The sequence below is a fragment of the Vicia villosa genome, linkage group LG1 (genome assembly GCF_029867415.1).
Source record: "Vicia villosa cultivar HV-30 ecotype Madison, WI linkage group LG1, Vvil1.0, whole genome shotgun sequence".
NCBI classification, from domain to species: Eukaryota; Viridiplantae; Streptophyta; class Magnoliopsida; order Fabales; family Fabaceae; genus Vicia; species Vicia villosa.
This window is the reverse complement of record NC_081180.1, coordinates 51,925,527-51,935,717: the sequence shown is the minus strand read 5'-3', so window position 1 is coordinate 51,935,717 and position 10,191 is coordinate 51,925,527. Positions and strand designations below refer to the sequence as shown.

The 10,191-nt window shown below is 24.6% G+C and overlaps 1 long non-coding RNA gene across 5 annotated transcripts; it reads right to left on the bottom strand.

Annotated features, from left to right (window-relative positions):
* Positions 1–4,671: 4,671 nt before the first annotated feature.
* On the bottom strand, positions 4,672–6,860 carry LOC131606054 (uncharacterized). 5 transcript variants are annotated; one of them, XR_009284719.1, is made up of 5 exons: positions 6,368–6,860; positions 6,067–6,218; positions 5,716–5,883; positions 5,319–5,525; positions 4,676–5,212 (listed from the first exon to the last, which is right to left on the bottom strand). It is a non-coding gene; the product is annotated as an uncharacterized LOC131606054 (long non-coding RNA). The 5 variants fall into 5 exon arrangements; XR_009284716.1 differs by having other exon boundaries at positions 4,678–5,212; positions 6,359–6,860; XR_009284715.1 differs by having other exon boundaries at positions 4,672–5,212; positions 6,067–6,860.
* Positions 6,861–10,191: the final 3,331 nt, after the last annotated feature.

The following is a 10,191-nucleotide window of genomic DNA, read 5'->3' as shown; positions in this document are numbered from 1 at the left end:
TCTGATGGAATATTTCTGTAGTTGATAGAACATTAATTTAAATATTAATTAAATAATGACTCATGAGAATATAAATCAAATTGGCACTATCTAAGGAATTATGGACCTCAATCTTAACTCTTTAGAGATCTCCAAAATAATAGTGAAATTATATATATGGAGGATTGAGACAAATAATATATATTAAAAGAAATGTATAGTTTTTTCAAAAAAAAAAGAAATGTATAGTTATAACTATAATAACTAGCAAAGGACCCGTGCATTCGCACGGGTCACACAATGTCGATATACATTTTAAATAAATTTTATATAGTTATAATTAAGAAATGCATATATAAATATATATAAATATGTACGAATTAAGAGAAAAAATATTTTAAATAATGATTATCATATAAATATTAATTTAATTAATCATTTTATAGTAGTTGTCCGAATATACACGCCGGCCGCCGATACAGTGACCATGCTTACCAGCTCTGACCATTGCCGCCTATAGATATAGATGGAAGGTAGCTTGCTTCTCTTCTATAGTTAAAAATATATGAGTAGATGGTGTTACAAACTTCACCGAGACACATATATAAAATTGATTATCTAACCGCGCATTCACATGAGTCACGCAATATCGTTATAAATTGTAAATAAATATAGTATAATGATGATTAAGAAAATATACTTAGTAGGAAAAAATATTTTAGTAGAAAAAATAAAAAAAATATTTAAGTAGTCATCAATCTGTGCGTCCGCACGGGTTGTGCAATTTCTTTTTAAATACTAAATAAATATAGTATAGTAATGGTTAAGAAATGTATATAAAAGATATACAAATTAAGTAGTCTTGAGTCGTCGAAAATGTATATTTTAGTAGAAAAAATAAATGAAATAATTAAGTAGTCATGTACCAAAGTATTTCATGGGTTGCACAATATTGTTATAAATAGTAAATAAATATAGCATAGTGATAATTAAGAAATACATATAAAAGATATATAAATTAAGTAGTCTTGGTCAGTTTAAATTGTACATTTTAGTAGAAAAAATTAAGTAGTCATCTACCCGTGAGTTCACACAGATCGCGCAATATCATTATAAATAGTAAATAAATATAATATAGTGATGGTTAAAAAATATATACAAATTAAGTAGTCTCGACCCGTTTAAAATGTATATTTAAGTAGAAAATTTAAATAAAAAAATTAAATAATCATCTACATGTGCATTCACATGGGTCAAGTAGTATGAAGATTAATAAAGTAGTATGAAGATTAATAAAGGACTCTTATGGTATTTGAAGATAAAAATTTGAATGATAATGAAATTAAAATTAAATCAATATTTTAAAAATTAAAATTTAATATTTCTATACATATTTAAAGTCATAATTTTTTTGGTTAAAACATTTTTTGGAATAAAAGTCATAGTTATTTCCCTTGGTCATATAAAAAAACTTGTAAGACAGTAATAATGATGAAGTCATTTAATTTTTTTAATCCATTTTTTAAAAAAAATCATAATTTTTGCCCGGGTCATATAAAAAAATGTGTAAGACAGTAATAAGGGTGAAGTCGTTTAACTTTTTTTTAAAAATATTAGATGGACGTTAATTTTCTTATTATAATAGTAGAATCCAAAGCATAAAAATAAATCAAGATTAAGGATAAAAAAATTGATAATTTTGTTGTAATAAATAAATATGTAAAAAAAATTATTTTAAAAATTCCTAAGTTAATAATAATACTAAGTTATTATTATTATTATTATTATTATTATTATTATATTATTATTATTATTATTATTATTATTATTATTATTATTAAATAATAAAAAACAATAGTAATAAATATTTATTATTAACATTAATTGTTTTTTATTCAAATAAAAGATATTAATAGTATATCATTATTAGTCACTTTAATCATTTAAAATATCATAGTTGACCATAAATATATAAATAAATTTATTTTTTTGGATTTTGAATCCAGAGGTTAAATGGTAACGATAATAAAAGTTATGGATTAATGTGGACTTGAAATATGGAGAGTGGTGGTTGGAATATTGAAATACATTAATTAAAATACATATATTAAAAAATAATTTAAGTAGTCCGAGTTTGAGTGATTAATTATTTATTTATCAATTGTGTAATTAATTTTTTTTTTATTCAATGAGCAACATTTTTGTGTGTGAATATAAATTAATATTAATATGTCAATTAAAGTAGAGATCACGTATAAACTACAAAAATATCTTTAAAATCTATAAATATATGTCGATTCTTTTCTCATTTAATTCACATGATTAAACTTATATATTTATTTATTTTAATGATTACCTATTCTTGTATTTCATTTTATATGTTATTTGGTTATTATAGTTTAATATTTAATTATATACAAATTGAAATAAATCTTTTAAAAAATTAAAATTTCTAGTTTTCTATATAAATTTTGTATTGTGTATATGTTACTAATTTGATATCAAATTTATACTTATCATATTTTTTTCTAACATTGAATACAATAATTTTTATGTGAAATACCTTTTCAATGTTAATTGCAAGCAAAATCGAAACAGACTACATGATACTGTCTATGCACACCTAATTAATAGTGTATATAATTAATATTATATATATAAGCATGTCTAATTAATAGTGAATCTATATTTCTATTCCCATAAAATAGAGTAATAGGGTAATCATGACAAATAGAGACATGAATAATGTTGTTCAATTGGTTGTTAAAAAACAAATCATAAATGATGTCTAAAAATATTCTTAAATGATATGTAAATTTTTTTTACATTATTAATGCAAATTAATTAATTTTTATAATTTTCTTTTAAAATAAAATGAACAAACTATTCTACATTTTTTATGTGACGTATATAATTAGACATTCACCCTTTATCTATTATTTTTTATTTTCAATTATTTTTTAAAAATTATGAGAATAAATAATATACCAATTTAAAACGGTTTTTTGGAATACCTTCCTAATGTTAATTTCGCAAGAAACAATTGATATTTATTTATTAATTAATTTTTTAATATGGTTTTTTATAAATAAAAGGAATAAACTATTCTCCATTTTTGTTTTTCAAGTTGTTGCAAAAGGTTTTTAGTAACAAATTTGATAGTCACCATTTATCTATTTTTTTTTTTTTACAGTGGTTCCAAATTTGGCGGAGCTTATTCCTCCATGCCTAAGTAACAAATCCCCTTCTATATTCAATTTAATTTTTTATTTTTTAATTAAAAAAAATTCTAAAGTGGTTAGAGTATATAATATAATGGCTCCAAACATGTAGTATGTTTTATTGATTAGATAAAAAAAGTTAATTTTTTAATGTATATATTGTGTAATAGTTACTACCACATATTTGTTTAATTGTGTGTCCAAATATTTTCACTTTGGGTTAAAAAACTTATATTTTGTCGCCCCGTTAGAACATATAATCTATAATATCAGTTCGATTTAAGTAAATATTTTGTCGGCCCGTTAGAAAAAAAGGTTTGGCCCGTCGGGCATGCTTATAATTTTAAAAAAAAATTGTATTGTAAATTTATGGATTCTATTGATATTATATGATTTTATGATCATATATTAAATAAATATTTAATCATATGTTTTAAAAATAATCATAAAGAATATGAGAATAAATTTAATTTAATTTCTTATTTTTTAATTAAAAAATATTTAAAAAAAGTAGTAAAATCACTGTTGCGTAAGAATCATAAATTAAAGTTAATAAATGATCATCTATTAATATTATATGATTTTATTATCTAATAGGATGATTATATAAAAGAAAAAAGTATTTAGAAAATTTAATAATAACTATATTTGATTAGAAACATTAATCCACCCGTTTGGAATAAAGGAAGAAAATATTTAAAAAACTTTAAATAATGAATATATTAGATTAGAAACATTAATGCAGTCTTAGAAAATCTTGTAAATTTATTATTTACATTAATGACAATTGATATCTTATAAATTGATGTTCTTAAAAGCAATTCCCAATTGTAATTATCTTATAAATTGATGTTCTTAAAAGCAATTCCCAATTGTAATTGGTGTTGTTTTAAAATCTTATTCTTACACTTCCTTCCTAAATCCAAACTACAAAATTACAAATAAAATTATATACCAAAAAGAAACCTGCAAACATAACTAAAATTATTGCATTAGACTACAATTCAAGTACACAACATTCTCATATTCAACCGTCTATTTAGCAAGTATGGGTAGCTAATATCAACCGGTAGAAAAAACTATTATAAAATTTTTATACAAATAAAATCTTCTATCTCCATATTTAATTCCTAAAGCATCTAGAATATGGTTTTTCCCATTTTCTCTTAATCAAAAATATTCATATAAAATATAATTTCATACAATATTTATAATGCATTTAAAATCATTAAACCTTATTTAACAAAAAAAAACTCAAAAAAACTGGTTTTTCCCAAAAAAAAACTCACGTATTATAATTTATAATCATTTCATATATATGATATATTCAAGATAATATAGTATAATGGAGAATTACTATCTTTTTTCTAAATATTTAAGTCATAATAAAATATATTAATGAAAGTTAAGTATAATTATAGCAAATTGTAAAAGAAATAAATAATTTGTTTACAAATAAAACAGTTATTTTAGAATATAGAATACGGTGTTAAAAATTTTGAACTCCATGGTATCAATTTTAAAGCTGATAACATGAATCTTTCTCATTTATAGGTCTTTTAACCTTAGCTAAATTCTGGGCATGGTAGACTCTAACACAACCTTGATTACAAAATTTCTTCCACAAAATGTTTAGAGAACAGGAACTTTTTATTCCGTTTTTACTTGAATTGGATGCATAACTGTTTTACCAAAGTAGATACAATAACTAAATTTTCCTTCTGAAGGAAAAACCTGATAAACTACACAAATAACCCATTGATTTAATGCTAAAAAAAGGGCAAAACAAATGTTTTAAATTGATATTATAATTATGCAGGGAGAGAGTAATTATAATAGTTCAAATCACTACTCAGTCAATGGCTGAAATCATATACATCATTACTTTAATTCAGATAACTCCAACCCCTAAAACTCTTGTTACTACTAAGGTTCACATCATTATAGCCTTTATGCACATCAATCCAGTCCCATTCAGATTGGTCATTTCTCTGGTTGAAGATGTCCATTTTCTGCAACAACATATAAAAACCCTAAGAATCATAAATCCCAAAATTGCAGAAAAAGAAAGAAAATTCGCCTAGAATACATAAGAACACTTATTGAGATCCAAATGACCTGCAAAACCTGTTTGTAAGGATGAGTGTTTTTGACAGCTCACTGTAGTAAATGGACACATACAACATTGATATCAGAGGCATGCTGCAGCTATTTTATCAAATCTGCAGCAGCAACTTCATGGTGCATATTCAAAAAAGTTATAATCTTCTAAGCTGAGATAGATAAAATGTCTAGCAAGGAATTATATATGGAAATCAAACAAACCTAAAACATTAGAAATATCAATAAGAATCTTAATAAATCAATCAAATACATAAGAATTAATAAAATTTGTAGTCTTCTTTGGCAACCGCTCAAGTTCGACATGAATGTCAAAGTATCACAAAACACTATATGTATGAATGCGATTAATAAACTTAGTATCATCATAGCATATAAAAATGATAAACTTTACCAGTAAGGCGTATCTTTGTCATCAACCTAGCGGTTTGAGTAACATATGATATCCATTTCTCTAGTGGGTGCCCTCCTTTCTTCATTTCTTGGAAATTTGAAACCCCGTCACCAACACAGACATTTCATCGAACACTTAGTAGGCTAATACTGCTTGAGCAACCACAACCTGAGATAAACATCACAACACAACACTGTAATGTTTTCTATGGAAAAATGTTCATGCAAGAAAATCATAGCTTTGATGTTGAGCTAAAGTAGTGCGACAGAAACAAACAGAATCAGATTGGTCAAGAATTGTAGAAGTAATTTTTGAAACAAAATAACTCACTAATCGGCAAGCTATATATACCTTTAGTGAACCCGATTTCCAAAAAATGAAAGGATCAAAATTGTTGAAGTTTCAAGAACCTCAATGTAAGGCTCTGGTATTCCAGATCTGATGAATTTTGTCAGCCTAGCGGATCTGCCTCCCTTCCCCATCTTTCCGGATCATGGAGAAACCTAATCACATAATTAAACATATAAAACTTAAAATTTAGAAACATATGCAAAAATGAAATTTAAAAGCAGAAGAAAGCCTGAATAGAATGAGTAAGAGTAGCCATAAATCGATTAATTGGAAACGGCAAAAAATCAGGTACCAACGCAACTTCTTTCATCTTCTCCGACAAAGCTTCAATAGTACTCTTTCTGCAACTAACCGATGAAGAGAAGAAACCAAACCATGTAGCGACCAACGAAAAAGATAAAATGTCTAGCAAGGAATTATATATGGAAATCGAACAAACCTAAAACATTGGAAATATCAATAAGAATCTTCAAAGCAAAAGAATAATTACAACAACAAAATCATAGAATGTAAAAGAGATTTCAAAATAGAGATGTCCATCATCGTCAAACACCACTCCTCTTTTCACTTTGGGGATGACGACCGAAGATGCAATGGTCTGGGGATGGGGTTTACGGATGAAGATGGAACATGCAATTGTCTGTAGATGACAGAATTAATATAGAGGAAGAATAAGAAAACGAAGGGGCGACGGCTAGCACGATTCATTGGAAGCTGCAAAAAATTGATTTTGGGAGGTGGAAAGAAGGAAAATACGCGCATGGGATATCTGAAAGAAGGTTGGGTATTGGAAAAGCCTATGTGATGATTGTATTAGCATTAATAATAACATAAATAATTAATTAATTAATTAAAATGTAATTAACCCGTAATGACTGTTTTAACCTTAAAATATCATTAATCTATGGATTATAATGGGATTAGAATGTAAATAATAGAGGCATTAGTTTTCTTAGTATAGTATTGATTAGGATTGGCAAAACAAATTCCACGTGGTATAAATATTTGTTTTGTCACTATTATTTTTTACATAGCAGGTCAAAATTTTAGACCCTTTATTATATCATTGTCAAAATTTTAGATATATACCTTCTACTATATATGTTAATGTCAACTCTATTCTATTCAATTATTTTTACAAATAAATTTCTAAAATTTTAATTCTATAGTGGCTCGCATATTCGCCCCAGATGCCCTTACTTTTTTGTAGGGATGTAAAACAATTTAGGTTCGCTTTAAACTATGTCATGCTCCACTCTAATTTTTTTCCTAAGGCGGACATGCTTGTTTAAAACTCTCTCCTAATAATATGATTAACATATAACTAGTCATTTGGCTTGTCACTGTGTGAAAAGTATTTGGTTGATGCGTAATGCCGCCATCTTTAAGGGCGTTGATGTTAATTTGACGATTGTATAATAGTTATTGTTTCTAGATTGTGGATTTGGCTTATTTCTTCGTGTAAATTAGCGGATGGTTGTAATTTCTTTGTCTAGAATACTCTACTTCTCTTAGACTATGTACAATGGAGGTGTTGAAAAATTTATTCAATAGTTGAATAGTTGCAATGAAGTGTTGAAAATAATATGGATTAATTTGTGTTGAAAACATTTAACATGTTGAATGAGGAGGAAGTGGGGGTCACTATATAATACTTTGCAAAATCTGATTGGTTGTTATAATTGTTTAGATTTTTATCTCACTTTAATTATTTGAAATTAATTATTTTATTTTAAGTCAATTTTTTATTTATGGTCATTTTCATCAAAATTTATTATTTTTTTCTCTATAAATAGATATTTGGTTTATTAGATTTGGACATGGAAAAAAATTGAGATTTTTCTCTCTAATTTTTCTATTTAGCCTCAATTAAAATCTTGGTTGTAGCACTAACAATCTTTTTAGTAAAATAGATTCCAATAATAACCTTTTAACACCCAAAATTCTACTAAAATATAAAATTAAAAAAAAATAAAATTCAAATTATTAAATTAGAAAAAATTATTTAACTCTTAATTATTTTAATTTAATTTCAATTGATAATTGTTATTAATATATAATCACACAAACAAAAATATAAAAGAAAATATGAATATGAAATAAAAGTGATGGGGTAGGGTGTTGAATTTTATTAAACAAAAATTATTGTAGTGAGTAAAAGTTGAATGAGTGTTGAATTATTAGGTGGAAGAGAGAGATGAAATATCTCTTATACTCCTTTTAAGAGTAGTTTGCCTATTAAAAAGAAAACATATATCTAGTCATTTAGTTTTTTATGGTTTTACTAGTCAGAGACCCGTGCTGTCGCACGGGTGCATTATTTGTGGTGTAGTATTTTTGAATGATACGAAATAATGTGAGGTATAAAAGTTTGACTAAATTATATATATATAATGGAAATAAATCATTAGAAAAAAGTTTTATTAATAAGATTTTCATAGATAATTTTATAATGCTTTGCAATTCTAACACCGAGGATTTTGAGGACGGGTAATTTAATTATGATATTGTGTAAATAACTAAAAAAATATGTAGTAATTTAAAATCTTCGAATAATAATCATGAAACAAAAAATAACAACAAAATATTTGTTAATGTGATAACACATGAATGAATTTTAATGTAATACCACTTATATAATATCAAATACAAATGTATAATTTTAGATATAAATGCAAAAATTAAAATGATTTACTTTTTTAAAAAATGAACACATTTAATTATATTAACTAATCATACACAAATAAGAAAAAAATATAATTATGAGATGGAGAAAAAATTAATATTTAAAAATAAAAATTTTGTCTCTTGAATTAAAATAATGATTGATTAAATTAAAATCAATATTGTTTTGTTAGTGGCCCGTGAGATAAAAAGGTGAAGGATTATTTTGTCAGTTACCAAAATGTCTATTTTGCAGTGTAAATTTGAGGCAAGGGAAATTTAGGGAGTTTGGTCAATCTCTTAGTATATGGTTAAAAAAATTGATCTATGAAACGGAAAGAGAATAAAAAGAATTTTAATATTTGAAAAAATAAATAAAATATGTATTATGTTGATAGTGACCCGTAAACTATAGCCTAATATTATGTAAATTTATTTAATATTGTATAAAATATATTTAAAAACATGTAAATTTAAAATGAATGAGTCAATTATAAATGAATAATAATCATAAATATGCAACTATATTATAAATTGAAATTGTACTTTAGAGAGAGAGAGAGATAAATGAGGTAGTGTATTATGTTGTAGAAAGTGGGTGGACCAATGAAAATGGAACATTTGGTGCAAAAGTTAAAAAGGTGAAGTGTTATTTTGTTAGTTACCAAAATGTCCATATTGTAGTGTAAATTATTTTTGAAAGAAGGGCAATATAGGGAGTTTGGTCAATCTTTTATTATATGTTAGATAGTAGATAGTAGAATTCTAACACCGAGGATTTTGAGGACGGGTAATTTAATTATGATATTGTGTAAATAACTAAAAAAATATGTAGTAATTTAAAATCTTCGAATAATAATCATGAAACAAAAAATAACAACAAAATATTTGTTAATGTGATAACACATGAATGAATTTTAATGTAATACCACTTATATAATATCAAATACAAATGTATAATTTTAGATATAAATGCAAAAATTAAAATGATTTACTTTTTTAAAAAATGAACACATTTAATTATATTAACTAATCATACACAAATAAGAAAAAAATATAATTATGAGATGGAGAAAAAATTAATATTTAAAAATAAAAATTTTGTCTCTTGAATTAAAATAATGATTGATTTAATTAAAATCAATATTGTTTTGTTAGTGGCCCGTGAGATAAAAAGGTGAAGGATTATTTTGTCAGTTACCAAAATGTCTATTTTGCAGTGTAAATTTGAGGCAAGGGAAATTTAGGGAGTTTGGTCAATCTCTTAGTATATGGTTAAAAAAATTGATCTATGAAACGGAAAGAGAATAAAAAGAATTTTAATATTTGAAAAAATAAATAAAATATGTATTATGTTGATAGTGACCCGTAAACTATAGCCTAATATTATGTAAATTTATTTAATATTGTATAAAATATATTTAAAAACATGTAAATTTAAAATGAATGAGTCAATTATAA